The sequence below is a fragment of the Accipiter gentilis genome, chromosome W, assembly GCF_929443795.1.
Source record: "Accipiter gentilis chromosome W, bAccGen1.1, whole genome shotgun sequence".
NCBI lineage: Eukaryota > Metazoa > Chordata > Aves > Accipitriformes > Accipitridae > Astur > Astur gentilis.
This window is the reverse complement of record NC_064918.1, coordinates 14,205,257-14,232,243: the sequence shown is the minus strand read 5'-3', so window position 1 is coordinate 14,232,243 and position 26,987 is coordinate 14,205,257. Positions and strand designations below refer to the sequence as shown.

Genomic DNA, 26,987 nt, shown 5'->3' with positions numbered 1-26,987 from the left:
CTCAGGGGGAAAAGGGGGAAAAGATGGAAAACAGGACAACATGCACCGTGGCTACCCAAACCCTGACAACAGACACCGTGGCTGCCCCTGCCCCAACAACAAGCACCGTGGCTGCCCCTACCATGACAACAGGTACCGTGGCTACCCCTACCCCGGTGACAGACACTGCAGCTAAACCAGAGAACCAACCTGTGCCAGTATCAGTCACCCCTGTACAGAAAAAGAAACACACAAAGAAATCAGTTCGCTTAGTGAGAGATGAAGATGAACCAGGGTCATCGCGAGAACAGGAAGTAGAGGCAGAACCTGAAATAATTACCCGATCTCTATCCATGAGTGAGTTGCATGACATGCGAAAAGATTTTAGCCGCCACCCAGGTGAGCACATTGTTACCTGGCTGCTCCGATGCTGGGATATTGGGGCTAGTAGTGTGGAATTAGAGGGTAAGGAAGCTAAGCAGTTGGGATCTCTGTCTAGGGAAGGGGGCATTGACAAGGCGATTGGGAGAAAAACACAAGTCCTCAGCCTCTGGAGGCGACTTCTGTGAGGTGTAAAGGAAAGATACCCCTTCAGGGATGAAGTTACATGTCACCAAGGCAAGTGGACCACCATGGAGAGAGGTATCCAGTACCTGAGGGAATTAGCCGTGCTGGAGGTGATTTACAATGATCCAGGAAATGCGCAGTCACTCACAGATCCAGTTGAACTCCAATGCACACAACCCATGTGGCGGAAGTTTCTACAAAGTGAACCACCAACCTATGCCAACTCATTGGCAGTAATGTCCTGGAGAGAAGGCTATGTTCAAACGGTGGATGAATTGGCTGTCCAACTCCGGCAATACGAAGGAAGTCTCTCTTCCTCCCTGCGGGCCTGTGTCTCAGCTGTAGAGGAGTTGTCCCGACAGTTCCAGCAATTCAAAGTGGATCTGTCCTCCTCCTCACCTGTACAGGCCCGCATCGCAGTTATTGGGAGTAAGCGTTCCTCTGCCCAAGAGAGAGGAGAGAGAAAGTACACACGATGGGCTAACCTGTGGTTTTACCTGCGTGACCATGGAGAGGACATGAGGAAGTGGGATGGAAAACCTACCTCCGTCTTGGATGCACAGGTACAGGAGTTGCGAGAACAAGCAACCAGGAAAGAGAATTCTTCTTGGAAAACTGCTGCTCCAGTTTCCTGTGAGCAGTCCCCCAGACGCAGTAGATGGGCTGATCTCATTTCTGATCCCCTTGAAGGGACTTCTGATTCACGTGTGCAGAAAGTGAGTAAGGGATATTCTAACCAGGATTAGAGGGGCCCTGCCTCCAGCCAGGTGGAGGAGAGGGACAACCGAGTCTACTGGACAGTGTGGATTCGATGGCCTGGCACATTAGACCCACAGGAACATAAGGCTCTAGTGGACACTGGTGCACAATGTACCCTAATGCCATCAAGTTCTAAAGGGGCAGAAACCATCTGTATCTCTGGTGTGACAGGGGGATGCCAAGAGCTAACCGTATTGGAAGCTGAAATGAGTCTAACCGGGAATGAGTGGCATAAACACCCTATTGCGACTGGCCCAGAGGCCCCGTGCATCCTTTGTATAGGTTATCTCAGGAGGGGGTATTTCAAGGACCCAAAAGGGTACCGTTGGGCCTTTGATATAACTACATTGAGCCGAGCAATGGCGGGTGGAACTTTCAAGCATTGGGATACGCATTTAACAAAAGCCACCTGGTTAGTTAATACTAGAGGATCCGCCAGTCGGGCTGGCCCCGCCCAACCAAGAGTTCCACATGCTGTAGAAAGGGATAAAGTCCTTTTAGTGCGCATGAGGAGTATGTTAGGAAAGACAGTCTGGGTTAGTCCTCCCTCAAGCAGAGGCAAACCCATTCAAGGGGTTGTTTTTGCTCAAGGACCTGGGTACACCTGGTGGGTGATGCAGAAGGATGGGGAAGTTCGATGTGTACCTCAGGGAGATTTGATTTTGGGAGAGAATAGCCAGTGAATTAGGCTGTATGATATTTAACTGCTAAATAACCTGCCAGTGCATGTCATTGTATCTATAGTGTCTATATGCCATATCAAGGGTATTATTGTGAGAATTATCCAAATGACTACAGGATGGACTTTTGAAACTGAGCCAAGTACAACAGCGATAGAACATGAACTGGCACCCAGCAATTTCACACCATGTGTGTGTGTGTGCGAGGTTGGGGGGTGGAGTCCATATACTTATATATAAGAGAAGGAAAGTAGTAGTGGTTGATTAGGAAAAAAAAATGTAATATCTGGGCATGATGTAGATGGTATAGAATAAGGGGTGGATAATGTCCTGGGTTCAGCTGGGATAGAGTTAATTTTTACAGGAACCTGGGGCAGCTGACCTGAACTAGCCAAGGAGCTATTCCATACCATGTGACATCATGCTCAGTATATAAATGGGGAGCGGGCCAGGGGAAGTTCTCGACTTTCGGTGGGGGAAGTGGCGGAGCATCGGGTTCTGGGTGGTGAGCAGTTGCACTGTGCATCACTCTTTTTGTATATTCTTTCATTAGTACCGTTGTTGTAATTTTTTTGTGTTGTCCCAGTAAACTGCCTTTATCTCAACCCTCGAGGTTCCAGTTTCTTTTTCTTTTCTCTCCTCCGTCTCCTCCCCATCCCACCGGAGGGGGGCGGAGGAGTGAGCGAGCGGCTGCGTGGTCCTTTGTTACCGGCTGGGCTGAAACCATGACAGCTTCCCAAAAATACGTTGTCTTTGAAAACCAAAGAATATTTCTTTAATTAAGAATATATAGCTTTATAATTTGTTATACTGCCAATGTGTGTCAGTGGAAAATAGGAGTAGGACTTTTAGCATTTAGAAGTGTCCTGAAACTTTTATTCACCAAATTATCAAATAGTAGGTGTTCAATTTTTTACTTTGATTTCTTAAATTGAAATAGTACAGAGTGGTAACTAGTATTATCTGTGATGAGAGTTTAGGGAACTTTTTTTTCTTATTACTCACATCTGCAGTAATGCAAAGGGCTCATCAGTTCCTGGTGTCCCCAGGCATGCCGTCTTTGTAATCACCTGGCACAAATATTTATACAACTTTTTAAGTTATCAGTTACTGTCATAAGGAGATGAGTAAATGCTTTCTAATAAAATTTTATCATTTGACTATAGCTTTGAGGATGTGTTTCCAAGATACTGTTGTTCAGTGGAAAGTACGCTCTTTCTTTTAAATGTGTGCTGCTTGCAGGCCAGGCTCCGAATCAAGGCTGTGTTTAGTGTCTTGATCTCAGGCTTGTTCTGTTTGGTTTGGTTTTGTTAATTTTCCACCACAGCTAAAATGCCAATGTTTTGTCTAGTAGGAAAAGTGCTATCAGCTTCTGCATGGAAAAGTACGTCTTATTTATGTACAGAGGTTTTTATGGATTATTTCATAGAATCATAGAACCATAGAATAATTTGGGTTGGAAGGGACCTTTAAAGGTCATCTAGTCCAACCCCCCTGCAATGAGCAGGGACATCTTCAACTAGATCAGGTTGCTCAGAGCCCCGTCCAACCTGACCTTGAATCTTTCCAGGGATGGGGCCTCTACCACCTCTCTGGGCAACCTGTTCCAGTGTTTCACCACCCTCATTGTAAAAAATTTCTTCCTTGTATCTAGTCTGAATCTACCCTCTTTTAGTTTAAAACCATTACCCCTCGTCCTATTGCAACAGGCCCTATTAAAAAGTCTGCCCCCATCTTTCTTATAAGTCCCCTTTAAGTACTGGAAGGCCACTATAAGGTCTCCCCGGAGCTTTCTCTTCTCCAGGCTGAACAACCCCAACTCTCTCAGCCTATCTTCATAGGAGAGGTGTTCCAGCCCTCTGATCATTTTCATGGCCCTCCTCTGGACTCACTCCAATAGGTTCATGTCTTTCCTGTACTGAGGACTCCAGACCTGGACACAGTACTCCAGGTGGGGTCTCACCAGAGCGGAGTAGAGGGGCAGAATCACCTCCCTTGATCTGCTAGCCATGCTTCTTTTGATGAAGCCCAAGATACGGTTGGCTTTCTGGGCTGCAAGCGCACATTGCTTTTTCTTGTCCAGTTTTTCATCCACCATCCCTGGAGGTATTTAAAAGATGTATAGATGTGGTGCTTAGGGACATGGTTTAGTGGTGGACTTGGCAGTGTTAGGTTTACGGTTGGACTTGATGATCTTAAAGGTCTTTTCAAACCTAAACAATTCTATGATTCTATGTTAGCACTCTTAAAATCTAATTATCAGTATTATTTGTAAATATGATTACCTGTCTTCCAGTCACCCTGTGTTGCTACTTGTATTTTTTTAATCTGTTCTTGTATGGTAGTGCTTCCCTTTTAAACTATATGAAACAAAACAAAAACATGTCCAGAACTGTCCTCAATTCCATAAAAAATGACAAAGAGACGTGAAGAATTTCAGGTTGGACAACTGACAAAAGTGTTATTACAGCACTTTGATAAGCTCCGAGTTTGAAACTTGGAAGTTAAAATGCTGCATGGGTATCAACATTGCTATTTTAAATTCTGAGTAGGAAATGGGATGGCCCAAGAATTTTGAGTTGTTTGAAGTGAGTAAAAAAGGTGAAGATAGGTGAATTAAGGGCTTTTGTTGTGGGTATTTTTTCACAAACAAAAATTTCTGAACAGTTTTAGATTCTGTAGGCATTGACACATCATCTGGCACAATGCAAACACGCTTATGTGATGTCACAGCTCCTGATGGGAGATTTTGCCTGGAGAGTGTTAGAAAAGGCTTAAGATTTTATTTTATGATATTCTAAAAAAGCTAAAACTTAACCAATATGACTATTTTTTTATTGGTGTTGTAAAACTGTAAGTTGGGATGATGAGACAAGTACTGTTCTTCACATCTTTCTATTTTTAGCATTGTGACCCTGGAAGTGTTCCTAGTATTTGGCTCTTTGGGTGATCGTTTTATCAGATGAGTTAAAGTGCCATGCACTTCCACCAAACTTGAGAAACACAGCAATGAAGCAATTGTATGCTCAGCAGAGGACATTGGCCTTAGCACCTTTTCTTTTTGTCTTTTAGTGACATGCTCATAGTCAACAGTTTGCTGCTGATAAAAGCCATCATTTCAATTAATGGAAGGAGCCATCTACATGCAGAACACTTTTCTCAGATATGCCTTTTGTTCTAGTCCATTTTTCTTACAACTCTGAGAAGATTTTCTAGTTGATATGTGTGCACTGAAAGAGGCCCCTGCATGTTCATCTCTCTCTTTTCTACACTTGTGATAGAGCAGCAGTTTGTGAATCTAAACAGCCCTTTTATGTGTCAGGTTAAGTACTTTGGGATAAAGATATGTATTATTCATATACACAGCCCACACTTTAAATGTGTTTTCTGATCTAGCTTTCTGTTTATGTGATATAGAGAATACACCACGGAATTTGTGACAGTCATGATTTTTTTTTCCTTTGAAATAAAAAACTAAATCAGGTGAAAATTTTCTAATCTGGTGCTTGTTACCATGGCAACCTAAAATATAGCTTTGTGTCTCTTTCTGCTATAAACTGACTTGAGATGCAAATGTTAGCGAAAATATGTTAAATTACTTTGCTTCCATCCTCCCTGCAGTTTCTCTTCCAGCATTCCCATGCCTAACACTTTTGGATCATATCTGATTGTACCTCTGAGAAACAGGAGTGTTGCATGTATCTTTTAGCTCCAGTTTTTTGAATCCTAGGAGAATGGGGTGAATGAGTTACCAGTTACAGGTCATTGTAGTGATTACATGAAATGCCTAATGTGTGTTATGCAGATTATCAAATCAGGTGATCTAATGATCTCTCTGAACCTTAAATCTATGGACTGTAGTCTTAGTAGGCATGTCAACACTTTATGGATTTTATGTATTCAATTCAGTAATATTGAAAGACTGACATGTCATGTCTTTGACACACTGGACTTTCACTGGTCTCAAAAAGAAAATGTCACACATTTTGGGGGGGGCACTTTTTTTCATTGTAATGTGGGATCTGTCATGGCTATTCCAAAAATCTGTTGATGCAATTTCTGTTGCCAGTGCTTTGAATCAGGGAGGGGTAAAAACTCAAAATAAAAATATATGTCATAGAATTTAGGATTTAGATCTAAATGCCAGCTTCTCAGGGTGGCCATAGGCATTATCTGTCTGTAGAAAAAAATCTACAACCACCACCTTGAGTTACCGTGACATGCATATATTTCAAACAGCATACAGTATTAGCAGATAGAGGGTTATTCTCTACTTTTCATGTCCACTTTAGAGCCATAGAAAGAGACTTTGCAAAACAGTTCCCTGTGAAGACCGGAGAGTGATGATTATGTTCTTTCTGTTCATAATAAATGCATCATACTGTTTTTCTAGCTACTTTCAGCTCTTCAAAAACAACCAAAACTGATAGCAATTAATTATTTTGAGCTGCACTAAAGTAATTCTACTAATAATTATTGCAGATAATTTTCTTCTAATTTGATATTTGGAAAGTGTTTTCTGGTTTATACTGTTGCTTTAAATAGAAATTGGCTTCAGGAGAAAGAGAGAAGAGTACTGTGTTAGGTCCAAGCATGTAGTAGCTTAAGTAAAACCTACAAAGGTCTAAAGTAAATGCCAGGTTGATAAATTGGAAAACACCCATTAGATGTCAAAAAATATAGGTATGTAGTACTCTGCAGCTCCTGAGAACATACACAATTATGAACTATTTATCTTTTCTATTACTGCTAGGCTTGGTGGTTTGGGGGTTTTTTTGCTCTTTTTTATTTACTTTTGTCCATTCTATTTAACATCACAATTGTTATAAGTTATGACGAAAATTTGTACACCAGTCCATGTATAATCCAATCAAGGTGTACTGAAGCAAGCGATCAAGCAGGCAAAACAGCGCTGGGTGGCCGGGGAGTCTCCGCTCCACCAACGGCACACACCTGATACGGTAACGTGTTTCACAGTTAAACAGTTAAGTGTTACATATGTATGGGATTTCCCGGTACGCCTATACATATTCATGAACTATTCCCACTTCGTATTAAAATTAGTTCCAAGAGGTATTACAATTAGTTCCAAGGGGTATTACAATTAGTTCCAAAAGGACACTCCCTCAAGTTTATCTGTCCAAGCCACGGAATCGGCCTTGGCCGGTTTCTGGGACCAGTTCCTTATTTTCTCAGAAAACTGCTCTTGAGGAGTTATATGATAAGGTAATCAAGACAGGCACATCCTGCTTACTTAGCTCAATATCTAGTTTCTACAATTGTTGCTGTGCTTATTGTCTAATACGTTAGTGTGGTTAAAAGCAGCTTAATTACTAAATTGTAGAGATTAATATATTTTAACAATCAACAGGTTTGATTAACAAATTGGTCATGCAAAGTTTATTACAATTCCCCCATTTTGTTTTTATTATTTTGTTCATCAAACCGGGCAAGAGCTTCTCAAGCTAGGGAGAGAAGGAGAGTTTCTTTAACAATCTCATCTTCTTCTAGGTGCTTATAGTGTCTTCTTATCGACATTAGGTGTACAGCTTCTAATCGATTTTTTTTTACCAATCCAATAATTCTATTCAATATACAAGGTCCAAAAGTTAATATCAACATTAATACAGCTATTGGTCCTATTATGGTTGACAGCAAAGTAGTTAACCAAGGGGATTTAGTAAACCAGGACTCATACCAGTTCTGTTGGGCTTCTCTTTCTCTTTTCCGGTTTTCTAATCCCTCTCGTAATTTTGTCATGGTATCTCTAACTACTCCTGTGTGATCAGCATAAAAGCAACATTCCTCTCTTAGGGCTGCACAGAGCCCTCCTTGCTGTAGGAATAAGAGATCCATTCCTCTCCAGTTTTGTACACTACTTCTGATAGTGAGGTTAAAGATTTTTCTAATGCTGTTATTGATTTTTCTATTCTTTCTTCTTAATAAAGATAAGACTTCCCCTATCAATACCAGGTTCCCAATATCTTACTCCCCAGGTTTTTCCTGTTAACCAAGCAAGATCTATTGGGTTGGTTACATTAATATAAATATATGGGCAATTTCCACTCCATGGTCCTGTTTGGCTTCCATCCCAACCATGTGAAGCAGGTGTACATCCATGAGGTCCCCATCCTATGGATAGGAATTTATCTGGACCTCCCCCAGGAGTCCAATCAGAAGCTATAGTTTCACAACCCCAATAAGAACAATAGTAAGAGTTGGGATGGGTGCAATACCCCTTTCCACGGTTAGAACTAGGACAAAAATAAAAGCCTGAGTTATGTAGACATGGGTCTCTGGGTACGAGTTGACATAAAGATTGATTAAAACTTGGGGCCCCGGTAGCAATTACTTGCTCTAATATCATTTGATCCTCCCACCTATAGAGCGTCCATTTATAAGGTTGGTGGGGGTTCCCTTTACCTTGGGTTATCCCTATCAGCATTAGTAACAGTCTTATCATCCAAGTGCTTAATTTTAAGTTTGAGAAAAGTGGTGTACCCTTACCCTTGCGACAGGTATTCCGAGGGTGTTGATAATCATTTTGGTTTTTGTCTTTATCCCTGGTGAGAGATGGGAGACTTTGGGGAAGCTCTGAGGACGTTTTGTTTGGGAGTAATAAGTCAAGAGGCTCCGTGAGCCTTCTCTGGAGGTGGTTCATCAACCTTAATCCCCACAGCAGTACGTCTCTGCCTTCTCCTCTGCCTACTCTGTTGCTTAGAGCAGCGAGGTGTATCATCTTCTCGGCAGCAGTCGTATTCTTCAGGGGAAGCTCCTTTATATTTGATTTGCTTTGACTTATATGCGTCCCAGTTTTTATCCTTCACTTTCCAAGCTCCCCATCCCACTCTGACCACTGTTCGTCTGCAAGATACTTGCACTATTTCAGCCTTCGTTGGACACGGCTCGTGACATTGAATTAGTTCCAAAAGGACACTCCCTCAAGTTTATCTGTCCAAGCCACGGAATCGGCCTTGGCCGGTTTCTGGGACCAGTTCCTTATTTTCTCAGAAAACTGCTCTTGAGGAGTTATATGATAAGGTAATCAAGACAGGCACATCCTGCTTACTTAGCTCAATATCTAGTTTCTACAATTGTTGCTGTGCTTATTGTCTAATAAGTTAGTGTGGTTAAAAGCAGCTTAATTACTAAATTGTAGAGATTAATATATTTTAACAACCAACAGGTTTGATTAACAAATTGGTTATGCAAAGTTTATTACAACAATCAGGAATAATTAGTTACCATTCAGGACTGACTTCAAAAATGTCTGCAGAAAGTCAGCTCTCCATTTAGATTTGAACTCTGTTTCCATATGGTAGAGAGCCTGGATGATGTACTTACTAGTTGTCGTGGTTTCAGCCCAGCCGGTAATAAAGGACCACGCAGCCGCTCGCTCACTCCTCCGCCCCCCTCCGGTGGGATGGGGAGGAGACGGAGGAGAGAAAAAGAAAAAAAAGAAACTGGAACCTCGAGGGTTGAGGTAAAGGCAGTTTACTGGGACAAACACAAAGAGATTACAACAACAACAACGGCACTAATGAAAGAGTATACAAAAAGAGTGATGCACAGTGCAACTGCTCACCACCCGGGACCCGACGCTCCGCCACTTCCCCCACCGAAAACAGAGACCACCCCCTGGCCCGCTCCCCATTTATATACTGAGCATGATGTCACATGGTATGGAATAGCTCCTTGGCTAGTTCAGGTCAGCTGGCACCGCTATGCCCCCCACCTCCCAGGTTCCTGTAAAAATTAACTCTATCCCAGCTGAACCCAGGACACTAGTATACTTGGCAATTTTTCCCCAGGAATGGGGATGCCTTAAAAAAAATATGAAAATTATCTAAATTAAATAAAGCTTTGAATCTTGAAAAGCAGCCACTGGGAGTCAACCCCTAATTCAAAAGAAATTCAAAGTGTGGTAGTAATATTCAGAGCTATAAGGACTTGTATGCCAGCAATGTTTTATGTCCTGAAACTGCTTTTGGTTTGATATTACAGACAGGCAAGCTCTTTCAGTGCGTGAGCACTCTTGCATATGCTAACTTTAGTTTCTGCAGCTTCCTTCACTCTGTTCCCAGTTGGTTCCCTTGAAACCTTGGGAACTTCACATTTTGTGGCCAACTGTGTTCTTAAAATGCAGGTCTCTTTTCTCTATTCTTGCTTAAGTGCCCTAGTAGGGCTGCAGGCTAAGGATCTTAGATTCTGTACTTCTTGCTCACTTAAGTAATCTCCAGATAAACCTATCCTACCATTTTTTTCCTCTTTTTTTTTTCTAAAATCAAGCAACAAATTTTATATTTGTCACATATTAAATGGCTTAATGTTTAGATAGGAATTATGAGTACTATTAGAGTTTCACTTTGAGACTTCAGCTTTAAAATTCCTACTTTTCCTTTGGAAGAAACTATTCCTAGGAAGGACTGTGCTATTACAGATACATTAAATGATCACAGCAAATACTGTGAACAGAATCACTATTGAATATAGGCTTGTTTTTTTTTAATTTGATACAGTGATATATATTCTTTCTTGCAATGTTTTAATTTAAAAGGTAATTCATTATAGTCTGAGATAAATATTGTGGCTGAATACTACTTTCAGTTCTATTTCAGTATTCCTAATTATCACAAAAACATAGTAACAAATTGTGGTGGGTTGACCCTGCCTGGATGCCAGGTGCCCACCAAAGCCGCTCTATCACTCCCCCTCCTCAGGTGGAACGGGGGAGAGAAAAATATAACGAAAGGCTCGTGGGTCAAGATAAGGGCAGTTTAATAAAATGATAGCAAAGGTCGCGCGCGAAAGCAAAGAAAAAAAAAAAGATGTTACTCTCTACTTCCCATCAGCAGGCGATGTCTGGCCACTTCCTGGGAAGCAGGGCTCCAGTACACGTAGTGCTTGCTCCGGAAGACAAAAATGCCCCCCTCTCCGTCTCCCTTCACTTAGCTTTTATATCTGAGCTGACGTCATATGGTATGGAATATCTGTTTGGTTAGTTTAGGTCAGCTGTCCTGGTTATGTCCCGTCCCAAGATCTTGCCCTGCCCCAGCCTGCCATTGAGGGGAGGGCAAAAATGTTGGAGAGACAGCCTTGATGCTGTGCCAGCACTGCTCAGCAGTAGCCAAAACACTGGTGTGTTATCAACACCTTTCTAGCTACAGAGCTGCAGAGCACAGTGCTATGAGGGCTGCTATAGGGAGTACTAACTCCATCTCAGCCAGACCCAATACAATCTCCACCCCTTATTCCATACCATTTGCGTCCTGCTCAGGTCCCACATAATTTAATACAGATATCTTCTAACCATACTATTGTATTTAATTCTCATTACTGAAATCCTTTCTTACCAACACTTACAACTGAAACTACATACTTAAACAACTTTTATACCCAACGTACAGATTTATACATTCTTATTAATTACTATCCCTTGTCCTTTAAGAGATAGATATTTCAGGGGCTTCTTCCACTCCTTCAGATGTTCACACACAGGTTATGACTTGGGCCCCATCCATCAAGATGAGTGGTCAGGACAGGAGAAGCAGTACGTTCAATCGTTGGGCACCAACGTCGGCTTGGTTTGGGTCACCGATGCACTGGTCTGGTTCCTTGCGAAGGTCACTCCTCTGCAGTTCAGGTCATTCCTGCTACATTACTTCCTGCAACATACAACTCGCATCACAGATTATTTTTCCCCCAAGGTTAAATGTCCTTGAGGCACACACTGGGTCTCCCCATCCTTCCGCATTACCCACCAAGTACACCCAGGTCCCTGAGCAAAGACAATCCCACGAATGGGTTTGCCTTTTCCCATGGGAGGTGCAATCCACACTGCCTTCCCCAGCCACTTCCCCATGTGCACCACGGGGACCTTATCTCCTCCCACAGTATGTAGGGGTTTTGTTTGGGCAGGACCAGGACGGTTAGCAGATCCTCTAGAGTTAACTAGCCAAGTGGCTTCTGCTAAATTTGCATCCCAATGCTTCCATGTCCCATTGCCTAGCGCTCTCAACATACTCTTCAACAGTCCATTATATCTCTCAATTTTTCCAGATGCCTGAGGGTGATAGGGTATGTGGTATACCCACTCAATGCCATGTTTCTTTGCCCAGGAGCTTATAAGGTTATTTTGGAAATGAGTCCCATTGTCTGATTCAATTCTTTCTGGGGTACCGTGTCGCCATAAAATTTGCCTTTCGAGGCCTAAGATGGTGTTTCGGGCAGTGGCATGGTTTACAGGATATGTTTCTAGCCAACCAGTAGTTGCTTCCACCATGGTGAGTACGTAGCACTTGCCTTGGCGTGTTCGTGGCAGTGGTCCAATGTAGTCAATTTGCCAGGCCTCGCCATATTGAAAGCCCAACCACCGCCCTCTGTTCCAGGGAGACTTTACTCTGGTGGCTCTTTTGATTGCAGCACATGTTTCACATTCATGAGTGACCTGTGTGATGGCCTCCATGGTCAGGTCCACCCCTCGATCACGAGCCCACCTATATGTTGCATCTCTCCCTAGATGTCCCGATGTCTCATGGGCCCATCGAGCTACAAATAGCTCACCCTTACGCTCCCAGTCCAGGTCCACCTGAGCTATTTCTATTTTGGCAGCCTTGTCTACCTGTTCATTATTTCAATGTTCTTCAGTGGCACGGCTTTTGGGCACGTGAGCATCTACATGACGTACCTTTAGAGTCACGTGTTCTACACGGGCAGCAATGTCCTGCCACAATGCTGCTGCCCAGATGGGTTTACCCTTGCGTTGCCAATTGGTCTTCTTCCACTGCTGTAGCCACCCCCATAGGGCATTAGCCACCATCCAGGAGTCGGTATAGAGGTAGAGTACCGGCCACTTTTCTCGTTCAGCAATGTCTAGAGCCAGTTGGATGGCTTTCACTTCTGCAAACTGACTTGACTCGCCTTCTCCTTCAGTGGCCTCAATGACTTGTCGTGTGGGACTCCACACAGCAGCTTTCCACTTCCGATGGTTCCCTACCACACGACAGGATCCATCAGTAAACAAAGCATAACACCTTTCATCTTCTGATAACTCATTATATGGTGGTGCCTCTTGGGCACGAGTCACCTCCTCAGGTGATGCTCCAAAATCTCTGCCTTCTGGCCATTCCATGATCTCTTCCAGAATTCCTGGGCGGTTAGATTTCCCCAGTCGAGCCCGTTGCGTGATCAATGCTATCCACTTACTCCATGTAGCGCTGGTTGCATGATGTGTAGAGGGGATGTTTCCTTTGAACATCCAGTGTAGCACGGGCAATCGTGGTGCCAAGAGGAGATATGTTTCTGTACCAACAACTTCTGAAGCGGCTCGAACCCCCTCATATGCTGCTAAGATCTCTTTTTCAGTCGGGGTATAGTGAGCTTCTGATCCTCGGTACCCCCGACTCCAAAACCCTAATGGTCAACCTCGGGTTTCTCCTGGTGTTTTCTGCCACAGGCTCCAGGTGAGACCATGTTCCCCAGCTGCAGTGTAGAGTACATTTTGTACATCTGGTCCTGTTCGGACGGGCCCAAGAGCTACTGCACGAGCTATTTCCTGTCTGATATGCTCAAAGGCTTGTTGTTGTTCAGGGCCCCATTCAAAATAGTTCTTTTTCCGCGTTACTCGATAGAGAGGGCTCACAAGCTGACTATTACCTGGAATATGCATTCTCCAGAATCCCACAAGGCCTAGGAAAGCTTGTGTTTCTTTCTTGTTAGCTGGTGGAGACATAGTTGCTATCTTGTTAACCACATCCATAGGGACATGACGGCGACCATCCTGCCATTTTATTCCCAAGAACTGAATCTCCTGTGCAGGTCCCTTGACCTTACTTTTCTTTATGGCGAAACCAGCTTTCAGAAGAATCTGAATTATTCTTTTTCCCTTCTCAAACACTTCTTCTGCCTTGTTGCCCCATACGATGATGTCATCTATGTATTGTAAATGTTCAGGGGCATCGCCTTGTTCCAGTGCCATTTGGATTAATCCGTGACAAATGGTAGGGCTGTGCTTCCACCCCTGGGGCAGCCGATTCCAGGTGTATTGGACACCTCTCCATGTGAAAGCAAACTGTGGCCTGCACTCTGCTGCCAAAGGAATGGAGAAAAATGCATTGGCAATATCAATTGTAGCATACCATGTGGCTGCCTTTGATGCCAGTTCATACTGAAGCTCTAACATGTCTGGTACAGCAGCACTCAATGGCGGTGTCACTTCATTCAGGCCGCGATAATCTACTGTTAACCTCCATCCTCCATCAGACTTCTGCACTGGCCATATAGGACTATTAAAAGGTGAATGAGTCTTGCTGATGACTCCTTGGCTCTCTAGGTGATGAATCAGCTCATGGATGGGAGCCAGGGAGTCTCGGTTTGTCCGGTATTGCCGACGGTGCACTGTCCTGGTAGCGATAGGCACCTGCTGTTCTTCAACTTGCAGCAATCCCACAGTAAAGGGATCTTCCGAGAGGCCAGGCAGGGTAGATAGCTGTTTGATCTTCTCTGCATTTACAGTGGCTACAGCAAAAGCCCACCGGCACCCCTTTGGGTCCTTGAAGTACCCTCTCTTGAGGTAGTCTATGCCAAGGATACAAGGGGCCTCTGGACCGGTCACAATGGGGTGCTTTTCCCACTTGTCCCCTGTCAAGCTCACTTCAGCCTCCAGTATAGTCAATTCTTGGCATCCCCCTGTCACTCCAGAGATCCAGATGGATTCTGTGCCCCTGTATCCTGATGGCATCAGTGTACACTGTGCACCAGTGTCTACCAAAGCCTTATACTTCTGTGGGTCTGATGTGCCAGGCCATCAAATCCACACAGTCCAGTATATCCGATCATCCCTTTCCTTCTCCTGGCCGAAGGCAGGGACCCTCTATTGCTGTTCCTCATCAGAATATTCACTGTCCGATCCTTGCGGTACCAGACCAGAAGTCCCCTCACCAGAATCAAGGGAGGTGTTTTCAGTTCTTCTATGCCTGGAGGATCGCTGAGTGCCTTCTTGGGCCTCTACAGCAACTACGCTGACAGCCTTCTTCTTGGGTGACCCCTTCTTAACAGCTGTCTTCCCTCTCAGTTCACGTACGCGGGCTTCCAGCTTAAAGGTGGGTTCACCATCCCACTTCCTCATGTCCTCCCCTTGGTCACGCAGGAAGAACCAGAGTGTACCACGTGGCATACGCCTTGGGCTCCCTTTCCCTCTGACTGGGGCAGGGGAGAACTGATTTCTTGGAGCATCCCTAACAGCCAAGGCACTGTCCTGTAGGGATGAGGAGACACAGAGATTTTCCTCAAAGTTTTGGAGCCAAGACGACACTTTCTCCACAGTTGGTGTTTCCATATCTGGACAATACATTGCTGCCAAGCTGTTAGAATACGACGCTGGGGCACCTTGAATCACCTTTCGCCACATGGCTCGTGTGCACAGGACATCCTCTGGGTCTTTGGAAACTTCCTCGTCATCTAGATCACTGTAGATGACTTCCACCACTGCTAACTCTCTCAGGTACTGAATGCCTTCATCTGCAGTAGTCCACTTTTCTGATGAATTTACAAGATCTTCCTTGAATGGATATCTTGCCTTCACACTTGAGAGGAGCCGGCTCCAGAGACTGCAAATTGCTGCCTCTTTCCCAATTCCTCTTTCAGTTCCCCGGTTTCTAGCGAGGGATCCCAGCTGTTGCACTTCCTTGCCTTCCAGTAGCTGACTATCAGCCCCGTTATCCCAGCATCGGAGCAGCCAGGCAGCAATCCGCTCACCTGGCTGGCGGCTGTAATCTTTCCGCAAGTCCTGAAGTTCTGAGGACGTCAGGGACCGGGTAGTTTCTGCTTCTTGTTTAAGTTCCCTCACTCCTTCCTCCAATTTCCTTATCGAAGAACCAGCTTCTAAATCAAGCCTTTCCTCTTCTTCTTCTTCCCTCACTAATCGATGGTATGGACCCGTTGATCTCCTTGTCCACTGTTTCCGTTTCACTACTGGGGCAATTACTGTAGTTGTTGTTTGGGTCCCTATCTCGAGCATCGTGTCCTTAGATGCAGTCTGGGTCCCTGCCTCAACCATGGTCCTCTGAGAGTATTGAACTGTGGCTCGGTAGGCATAGGCCAGGCCCCAGTACAGTGCGAGAAGCTGCTGGTTTTCATTGGGATAGGCAAGGCACCCTTCTATCAGGTGACGTGTCAGTTTGCCAGGGTTACTTGCCTGTTCGGATGTAAAATCCCAGATTATGGGAGGTGATAACCGTCCTAGGAATCTGCCCAAATCCTTCCATATACCCTGCCACCCAGGGACTGGTCGCTTGAGGGCACATTTCAATATTGCCTCACCTAAAACTTGCCTCCTCTTATACCAGGAAGAGACCAGGTTCCACAATACCCATAATATGCCACCAGTATTAATGATTAGTATTGAACAGCTCACGTAAGGGTGAACAAGGACCTCGGGAGCCTGCATAATAAAACCATTCACATCAATGCCTGGTAGGGAGAGGGAGATGTGTTCCCTCATCTCCTCCACAAGATAGCTCCCACAACACAGCAAAGCCATCACTGCCAGGACAAAGCACATAGACACTATTTGTATTACCACGTTCCCACGTTCCTTCATTCTCCACACAAGATAGCTCCCACAGCACAACAAAGCCATCAGTGCCAGGACAAAGCACACAGCCATTATTTGCATTAACATGTTCCCAAACTCAGCAAGCTAGAGATAAGCAAGCAGCTAACAAGCTCTGTGACCTGCACAGGAGCTTGCCACTTAATAACTAGCTATAGAACGCTTAATGCAAAACTGCCGTTGTCGTGCCCCACGTTGGGCGCCAAAAAGGACTGTGGTGGGTTGACCCTGGCTGGATGCCAGGTGCCCACCAAAGCCGCTCTATCACTCCCCCTCCTCAGCTGGAACGGGGGAGAGAAAAATATAACGAAAGGCTTGTGGGTCAAGATAAGGGCAGTTTAATAAAATGATAGCAAAGGTCGCGCGCGAAAGCAAAGAAAAAAAAAATGATGTTACTCTCTACTTCCCATCAGCAGGCAATGTCTGGCCACTTCCTGGGAAGCAGGGCTCCAGTACGTGTAGTGCTTGCTCCGGAAGACAAAAATGCCCCCCCCTCCGTCTCCCTTCACTTAGCTTTTATATCTGAGCTGACGTCATATGGTATGGAATATCTGTTTGGTTAGTTTAGGTCAGCTGTCCTGGTTATGTCCCGTCCCAAGATCTTGCCCTGCCCCAGCCTGCCATTGAGGGGAGGGCAAAAATGTTGGAGAGACAGCCTTGATGCTGTGCCAGCACTGCTCAGCAGTAGCCAAAACACTGGTGTGTTATCAACACCTTTCTAGCTACAGAGCTGCAGAGCACAGTGCTATGAGGGCTGCTATAGGGAGTACTAACTCCATCTCAGCCAGACCCAATACACAAATCACATTGAATTTTGTAATCCATATTTTATTGACTACTTTACCAATACTGCCATGGTCAGACTTTGAACTTTTCCCAGTGTTTCTTCTCATTGAATTCTTTACAGTTCTAATACTTTTTCATTTTTCTAAAATCTGATCAAGTGTGATGTTTTTATACAGAGGTAGAAACTTAGATTTTTGCATGCCACTACTTTGTCCCCTGTCATGTTGATTGGAGGGATTTTGCTTTTTTTAAAAAAAAACAACCTGATTATACCTAAAGACTGACACTCTGAAAGGAATTGGTAAACTTCTGGAAATTTGAGGATAATTATGTGTGAGGATAATGTGACGCTCAAGACCCTCTTTTCCTACAGATGCTCAGATGTTTTTAGTGATCAAGTGTAAATGATCTAGGTTTTCTTATGAATTTTAGTTGATCTTGTTCAGAAATATGCTTAGATTTATACCTCTGCCTTCATTATTAGGGTCAGGATGTTTGCAGTCACTACTTTTTTTAAATAGTCTCTCCACTCTGTTCACCTCACTAGAATAATTTATATCTTGGATACAGTATTGGTCTGAGGTTGAACTTTTTTCCATGAACAGACATGTCTTGTTAGTTTTATTTACTGGTAGTGTCTGAAATTTTTAGCTGAAAAAATTAGTCAGGTAAACATGTAAAATGTAAAGAGGAAATAACTCTATGCAGAAGCCCAAGAAAGAAGAAAGAGATGACTAAAACTGAAGGGGAGAGGAATGCACAATTAACATGTGGTAAGCTTGTACTTTTACGTAAGTAGAAATAACAATGTCATGAAAGTGAGTAATCCCTTTACGGGCTGTCCAAAAGATGTTGACAATATATGGAGATAATGGAAGAGTTGGAAGGATGAAATAGAAAGAATAATCCGGAATAAAAAATGATGGTCTTTCTGGGACATGTAAAAATAGATTTTAAATCTGGTAAATGTAATTGGGAAGTATGAAAATGTAGATAAAACAGAAGTCCTAACTTGTGGGGAGCTGGAGGAAAAAGGATATAAAGATATCTGGCAGATATCATCAAAAGGAAAAAACAAGTGGAAGAAAAACTGGTTAAAAACTTGATTGAGGTTTTACTGCTTAATAATGGAAGGAGAGACATACAGAATGGTGACTGGCTTCATGGATATATAAATCCAAAAAATAAACTTTCAAATTATTAAACAATATGGATAACCAGACAAAAAAAGATGGAAACAACAAGGAAGATGAGCAATCTGCAGATGCTACATTAAAATTGAGAAGATGAGAAAAATGCTGGAAGGAAATGTTCCATAAAGTATGGACTTCTAATGGACTTGAGTCTTACAGTTGATCTGAGGATTATCTGTGGCTTTTCTATAGTTAAAGTGTGTACAGTTACATCCCTCTGTGGAGTCTCCAATTTCTAATGAGGATTGGATCTGGGCTGCATTCTTTTAGAGAGTGGGTCTATTAATGGGATTACAGTCCTCTGCATACTTGTTCATTTTCATGAAACTCAGAGGTTTAATATATTGGAAGCACATCTCCTCTGCCAAATTACTAGGGGGATAGAGTCAGACAGATGAAGTCTCTTAGTGCATCAAGTCTCTTTTTTGCTGGAAAGAGAGACAGACAACTAATTTGCCTTAGATCCTTATCACAGAACCTTTTTTAAGTGTTCAGGAACTGGCATTTCAAAGTAACTATTGGTTGATGCAAATTGTGAAATGAAGCCATGAGAATGTTGGCTCATACACCCCAAGCCACAGGTACACAGCCCAAGTATATCTTCTATGTTATAAAGTAGAAAAATATATGAAACTATTTAGGAACTATGATAAGAAGGTATGTTTTGACTGATAAAATCAAAATCTATGACTGTGGATGTTATAAAATCACCAAGTTCTTAGATATCTAGGTTAAATGATTATTTACTTTAGTGCTACAGAGAACTGACTCTAGAAAATAAACTTACATGTTGTAAAATTTCCAGCAGAGATCATGCATAGGAAAATTAAGATGAAACATGCTGTATTGGTTTTGTTTGGCAAGGTTTTGATGGATGGGGCCCAAGTCATAACCTGTGTGTGAACATCTGAAGGAGTGGAAGAAGCCCCTGGAATATCTATCTCTTAAAGGACAAGGGATAGTAATTAATAAGAATGTATAAATCTGTACGTTGGGTATAAAAGTTGTTTAAGTATGTAGTTTCAGTTGTAAGTGTTGGTAAGAAAGGATTTCAGTAATGAGAATTAAATACAATAGTATGGTTAGAAGATATCTGTATTAAATTATGTGGGACCTGAGCAGGACGCAAATGGTATGGAATAAGGGGTGGAGATTGTATTGGGTCTGGCTGAGATGGAGTTAATTCTCCCCATAGCAGCCCTCGCAGTGCTGTGCTCTGCAGCTCTGTAGCTAGAAAGGTGTTGATAACACACCAGTGTTTTGGCTACTGCTGAGCAGTGCTGGCACAGCATCAAGGCTGTCTCTCCAACATTTTTGCCCTCCCCTCAATGGCAGGCTGGGGCAGGGCAAGATCTTGGGACGGGACATAACCAGGACAGCTGACCTAAACTAACCAAACAGTTATTCCATACCATATGACGTCAGCTCGGATATAAAAGCTAAGTGAAGGGAGATGGAGGGGGGGGCATTTTTGTCTTCCGGAGCAAGCACTACGCGTACTGGAGAGAGGAGCCACGGAGCAGGTTTTCTGCCAGGACTTGTGACCCCGTATTTGAACTTTCAAATAAATGTCACTCTTGAGTTCAGATCAAAAATAACACATGTATTACCTGATGTAATTTTTGGAAAACATGAAAAAGCTAACAGTTTAAAAATGTAAACTTTTGTTATGTTAGAGCTGAGACACATTTATGACTTTGAAAGAAATTATAAAAAATAATTATTTGTAGCAGTAAATAGTCCCAATTTATGAGGATAGCTGACATTGCACTTCCTTCACAGGAGCTCTGGGATTGAAAGAGGTGCATAACAGTTGATAAATCCTTTCAAAATGCATAATACGTGTCCTCCAAGTCCTTTATCCATGTGCCTGGGTATGTTCTGCAAGTCTTCTGAGATCTGAAGAGTCTTTTCACCCTTGTAGCTCTGAGTCAGACTGCAGGCCCAAAAAAAGGTGCATGCTAAAGAAAAGCATGCCTGTGTGTTGACTTGAATAGCCTCAGTCACAGTGTGTCACCAAGTATACTCCAGATTTGCTAATAATAAAAAAGAATTGTAGATTTAGCAAACAAGAAACAGTTCAACTGTATTATGTCAAGTGATCTAGATATCTAGGCCAGTGTAGAGAACTTGCAGCTTCTTTAGACATTCATTATGTAAAGGCTTGCAGCATAAAGCAGAAGAGCTAGACGGTATGGTTAAGTTACACTTAAAGGGTACAGGCTTGTTTGTGGTGATATTTAATCTGCTGACTGCTCATAGTCAAATAGAATTTTGCCTATTGCTTCTACTCTGGAAATTAATATTGAAATCAACAATTTGTTACTACTTATATCTCTCATGAGCAGCTAAGTGACAAGAAGACATTGCTTCTGGGTGAGAGTGGGAGGATGGAAAATAGCTCACTTTTTCAGTATGTGGAAAAAGAATCCAAAAGAGATTTGAAGGTCTACTCTATGCCAGCAACACCTTTTTTTTTTTTTTTTTCCTTTTTCTTTTAACAGAGAGGTTAGTTAGAAAATGAAGAATACCACTTAAGCATATAATTTCAGTTGATGTGCAATCATGGTAAGATGAAACATGGCACAGACAAAGTGAGATGAGATTTGTAACTTTGGCATTTCTATCTTCTTTCTGATGCTTCAGCTTTGCCTTAAGACAGCAGACGTCCTTGGGCAATGACAGCAGCAAGGCTTACTTTGAATACCAAAGCTTGTAACTGCCATTCCTAATTCAGCTAAAGAAAGCATTGTCTTCATAGGTCCAAATACTTTCTAGTGGTTTTTGTCCCCATTTCTAACAGATCTTGAGCCAGCTTTTTATAGTCAAGTGTTAAATTACTAATTTGAGATACAGCAAAATCCCTTGCTATTAGTTAAGATAAGAAGCTATGCCTCTTAATCAAATAAAACATTCAGAAGTGACTGTACCATCATCTGTAAGTAAATACATGGAAGATTTTGAATAGAAGGGGAATCTTCAATGTGATGGTGAGAATGTTAAGTACAGAAATAATTTCCTGTACTCCGGTAAGGGCTCAGGGGAAAAAAACAGTTGCAATGGAATAGGAACTTACTATATGTCAGCTCATTCATGGTGATAGTCCATGCCCACTTAGCCTTCAGAAAACACAAAGTAATTTGAATGAGCTTGGTTCTCAGAGGATGTAAACTATCTTGAATTTGTCATGGGACAGGGTAAGCACGCAAATTGTTAGCATGATGCTCTGATATATAGTAACTCTTTGTTCCGCAGCAACTTGTTCCCATGTTGAAGCTTCTGCAATTTTAAAAACTAGACCAGATATCTTGCTTAAAGTTTGGTTCTAGTTCAAATAATAATAGCTGAGATTTGTGCAGAAACTCTGTGGATTGTCTGTAAGACCTGAGATTGGCATAACTGTCAGTCTGTCAAATCAGTGATTGACATAACTGTCCTTTTTAGCTCAGTTACTTTTTCCGCAGAAAGGATTTAAAGGCCAAGTCTAGTTAACATTCTAAGTTGATGTTTTTAGCATGATTTTATTGTAGACTATGCAAGACTCCACATATGTTTACATTATAAAGCCCCTTTGAGTATTAATTAGTAAATATCACCCTTCTCAAACATAGAGCTAGATATTAGAAAAAGCAACCAATTCACTTGTAAGGAATTCATTTCTGCATAATTATGTCCCAGTGTTTTTATCCCTGAAGCAATAAAATTTTTTAAATTTAAATTGAAGCAGTAAATCTTTCCTTAGAAAGATGTACACTGTACTGAAACCATTTGAAGCACAGAAGGAACACAATTTTTATTTACTATTATGAAGGAAATCCTTTGATTACAGGAAAAAAAAGCTGACAAATATGAAAATATGACTGTGATTTGGGCAAAGTTCCAGAGACAGGAGAGAGTGATGCTTTTATCTTCAGAGGGTCTTTGACTGCTGCATTTATTCCATTAATAGCTCCAGTATGGCTAACGTCATACTTCGTGCATTTGCCTCTGTATCTGGCCTTTGTATAAACTGCAGGGGAAGGTATTTTGATGTTTAACTCTGCTGGGAAATATAGTGGAATAATATGCTGTTTCTTATTTCCCTGGATTGCATGGAACACCATGGTAAAGTTCTGTTTTTGACAAATGTGTTTGTTCAAACTTTTATTCTTCCCAATTTGAATATTAAAATCATTGCATTAATATAATTGAACAGAAGTCATTGCAAGTTACATATACTTATGAATAGTTTCAACTTCACGTGAAAAGGCTGCAGTGAAATTATTTGACCAAATTTGAACAGTGCTGGCCAGTCTGAAGGGCAGATCATACCCATATATAGAAGGAACTGAGGAATGAAAGAACATAACTGTGAGCTTCAGTAAAGCCTATGTGCTTTGTTATCAAACCCACCATCTACACATACACTCATTCTATTCTCATTCAGCATTTATTATTAGGTATAGCTTTGGCTGTTGAACGCAGAGATTTAATAAGCAAATGCACTATAGTTCCTATTCAGCTGTTTCCCATCTTAATTTCTGCCAAATAAATGAGTGGAGAATGTCTATGGATATACACACGGATTTAATGCTGAATAAAATCATAACAACTTGTAAATTAATTTAAAAAAAACAGGTGAAGAAAAAATCTGTCAGCTAAAATTATTTTACATTATATACTTTAGTTGAAGTGAAAGGATTCCATCTACACACACTAATTTATGTGTACTGAAGGAGGATAAATCACAGGACCTGGAACTTACATGTCATTGGCCATGCCAGGATTTTTGAATGCTCTGCAGATGTTAATGTGAAAATATAGCCTACCTAACCTTGCCTTCCAAAACCAAAGATAAATGAGATCACTGTGTAACTCAATGAACTTCAGTCTGATCTCATTGCATTGATTCTTAGCCATATGCTTCATGGTGATACAAAGGTTTTAGAAAGAACATTGCTGAAACATGCCACTGTCTCTTTCCAGTACATGAAAAGCTATTATGTTTAGCTGAAGATTATACATTTAGGGGCTTTATTATACTGCACCATTTTTGGCAAAGGTGTGTTTTTCACAATTTCTAATAAGTTGTTTATAGGGCTCTGAGTTTTCAAATCATTTGATGAATGTATGTAACCTCTACTTCTGAAAGGTAGGTCAAAATAAGTATTATCTATGTGTTGCAGACAGGGAAATACAGTTTCTAGTTGCTTTTGCTAGGAATAGGATAACCAAGCAAAAGGAACTCATCCAAAACACTTCACAGTGGCACAGCAAGGGTTAAATCTACAGAATTAATAAGTGATCTTTTAAAATACGGAGTACTCATTAATTCCATATGCTGAAGGGTGCTCCTGAAAAATCAAAGTGGACATTTCTAATCATTCCCAACTGAGGTTTTCAATTCAAAATTGTATTTTGTAATATAGTAGTCTCTTGCTTTGTACAGATATCTCTTCATGGCGTGATTTGGAAAAGTCATTCTGGAGGGGAAAAATGCTTGTAATTCACAATATCTGTGATGTGAAACTGCTGAAAAGGCCATATGGAAATTATGAGAACAGTTTAAAAAGCATGAAAATATGCAAGGGAAAACATATGGATTCTTAATGCCATTTTAAGACTGTATGATAAGAACAGGAGTTTTGCTTAACTACTTGTGTCTACTGGAGCTAATATTTCTGTCAATGTGTATTTTGTTTTGAGATAAATCATCCCGATGTAGAAACACTACTGTGCAATAGAAAAGACGTACAATCCTGGTTGCTCTTATTTAGTTTCTTGCATTTTTACAGAATGTTAATGGGACTTTTTGTTTCCTTCTGTCAGTGCATAAGGTTAATGTACAAAAAATTCAATAATATTGGAGATCAATCAATACTTGCCCCCATGCTACTCTCACCATCCTTGAACACCTCTGTCAGCCATGGATTTTCACTTTCCTTAAGTTTATTCGCCCATGCACCAACTAAAACTAGAAAAAAATTAGAACCTGGGGACATACGGTCAAGGAATGCCATGAGCAATCCCATGTTTTGGTCTTGTGATGATACCTCCTGCAAAACGAGCCTTTTGGCCCACAGTTACTCCTTACAGAGATCCTAAGTAAGATCACTTGTGTTGCGGAGGATCCACAGGGGACATCACACACAGACCAATGTGATCAAGTGAAGCCCATTTACTACAACTTTTAGCACAGTTATATACCTTATGCGCTTGTGCACGCGCCTTATACAATACTCTAATTGGTACAATACCCCGTTTCACGGGACGCTATCTTATCCTCTATTGGCTGTGCAAGCTTCTTCACGAGGTGTCCAGCAGTTACTTATCTCATTCTTCGGCATCCAGGAGTTGCTTGTCAGGCTCTTCTTATCTTCCTTTTCCCAGCGTACAAGGACACAGCATCCTTGTCTGCTTCAGCACTTTGTAAACTTATGCTTCGTTCCCAGCTAACGGCTGGATTGCTCACATGCCCTCGCCCAGCCAAGAAATCCTCAACACACATGGGCTTTTTTTATACCTTAATGCTTATAATCTATTTGTTCCCAAGCTTGGTGTTGGTGAAAACAAGGTAAGATTTAGTCTGGATTCTTACATAATGCTTTACATAAATTCAGTTTACTTCTATTATCCATCATGTGAAAATAATCTTCCCATAACTGACTCAGGGCTGATTGCTAAGAAACCCAACAGCAGTCTGTAAATTTAAAACATTTTATTTTGTTTTCCTTTTTTTATATACCCAAAGCAAGAGGAAAAACAACCAGGAAGTTTGGGAAGTCTGAACTTTGTTGGCTGTGATTCAAAGAAATTAACTCAATAGTTTGATTAAGTAGGTATTCTTTATTGGCAGCGCTGGATGCACGGGGGATCGCTCCACCTATCATGCACACCATTGGGTCTAATTGTGCAGGTTAAGTACATGTTCTACATACATATTCACTAGATTTCTGAGAAATGTTATACGTATTAATTAGTTTTCTGGGAAATTATTAGCATATGCAAATGTCCTTTACGCAGGCGCATTGAAGGTCTCTGGTGGTCTTCAGGAGTCCTCTGGTGGTCTTCCATAGTTTTCCTCACTTTTCCGCTATTTGACCCTCCTCAGGTGATTCTGCGCAGTATGGTCTTTTACATGTTTTGATACATCAATGCTTGTTAGTGCTCTTATTATCTAAGTTTTCATTAGTGGTGTAGAACCATATGGCTAGTTTAAGCTAAATTATCTACAAGGAGGAGAACAAAGGCAGGAGTTCTTATCTTTTCTGGCCCTATCTATTCAAGCAAGGCCTCTACTTGTGCCTTCTCAACAAGATCGTAAATTCATCAAACATTTAATTAAGTTTTGTGATTGTTCATGGTTCCTTCTTGCTCATCACTCCCAAGTACCAGCCTCTGACAGGCTTAATCTTTGACAAACACCAGTCTTAGGTATGTAAAGTTACAGAGAGACAATCATTAAGCAATTAGCAGTTCGTTCTCTATATCAGCTGCAAAGGGTGTGCTGTGTACATGAGTTCCTCCACTTTGTTTTTTAGCTCAGCTGTGGATATCTTTTGGTAGTTCTGAGTGATATTTATTTATGGCCATTCACACTATGCTGAATACCCTACACTCAGCCTCTGAAAGTCAAGTCCAACAGGCAGCTATCCAGAATACAAGGTTGAAGCACATACTACTATTGTTTTTAACCAATGTAACATCGATAATATAAAGCAGAATGGTATGTGATAGAAACCTAGAAGCTGCCATGCTGTCCTGATCCAATGTCAGGGAAGGTTTCGATATGATCCCAAGAGCGAGATTAAGACACAAACAAGGTCAAATGCCATATACCCAAACCAGCTTTTATTATCGAAAGTATCAAAAGTAGAAAATAGTAGCGATAGGATAGAATGGAAGAAAAGGCAGAAATCAAGCAAGCAGTTGGGATAGAGTTGCAAGAATAGTCACCACCATGGATCCAGCAGTGTCCCATTGGTCCTCAGTCTTCAATTCTTCAGTGATGGGTGCACACCACGACTTGTCTCCACGGTTTTTTTATAGGGCATATTCCGATGATGCATGCACATATGTACTGTTCATGCACTGTTCATGTGCTGCAGGTTTCGTCTATCACAGGACCTTCTCGTGATCAACACCAGAAACCAGTATCTTATCTCAAAGACTACAGTTTCCATGAGAATGGTAGTCTCTCCACATTCTTCACTGGCTCCGGCCTGTCTCCTCCCCTGGATGCCTCAGTGGCCTGATAATGTCCTTTTGGACAGAGGAGTGCCCTGCTGAAACAAGCCATCTCTGGGATAAGTGGCTCCTCACAGCAAACAATCCTTGAGAGGAATGGCTTGAGATGATAGTCCAGTCTCTCACAACAAACAATCTTTGAGACAAATAGCTCAAGATAACAATTCAGTCTTTCACACATGTTAA

General features: G+C 41.9%; 2 protein-coding genes across 3 annotated transcripts in view; both read left to right on the top strand.

Annotated features, from left to right (window-relative positions):
- The window catches only part of LOC126035287 (uncharacterized), a 546,802-nt gene that overhangs the window by 174,604 nt on the left and 345,211 nt on the right, over window positions 1-26,987 (top strand). Inside the window, exon 2 of one of the 2 annotated variants that reach the window (XM_049793715.1) lies at window positions 1,310-2,192. The gene's annotated coding sequence lies outside the window, so the exon portion shown is untranslated. Of the gene's footprint in view, window positions 1-1,309; window positions 3,053-26,987 lie in introns of those variants that run through there. The other variant, XM_049793714.1, reaches the window with a different exon arrangement.
- The window catches only part of LOC126035290 (ADP-ribosylation factor-like protein 15), a 278,079-nt gene that overhangs the window by 224,119 nt on the left and 26,973 nt on the right, over window positions 1-26,987 (top strand). The gene's annotated exons all lie outside the window — the stretch shown is intronic.